Genomic DNA, 341 nt, shown 5'->3' with positions numbered 1-341 from the left:
AGAGACCAAACAACAACTGCGCACCAGAATGAACGCACACCGGAAATCTATCAAAGACAGAAATACCCAATTACCGGTGGGGGCACATTTCTCACAGGAGGGCCGCTCTCTCTCCAATCTCTCATTCCATCCCGGAAGAGCACACACCAACTGCTGAAACTTCCTTAGCCTGAAGAAGGGTTTTTGAACCCGAAAGCTTGCTTAATAACTATTCTCCAACTATTTGGGTTGGTCTAATAAAAGATATCAGATTCACCCAAGGAACCTTGTCTGGTTACAGAATAGCATCCTTCCTAAACAGGGCAGCAATGAAATAAAAGAAGTTACCCAACTGCTAGAAA

Source organism: Alligator sinensis, unplaced genomic scaffold, assembly GCF_000455745.1.
Source record: "Alligator sinensis unplaced genomic scaffold, ASM45574v1 scaffold717_1, whole genome shotgun sequence".
Classification (NCBI taxonomy): domain Eukaryota; kingdom Metazoa; phylum Chordata; order Crocodylia; family Alligatoridae; genus Alligator; species Alligator sinensis.
This window is presented reverse-complemented; position numbering follows the sequence as displayed.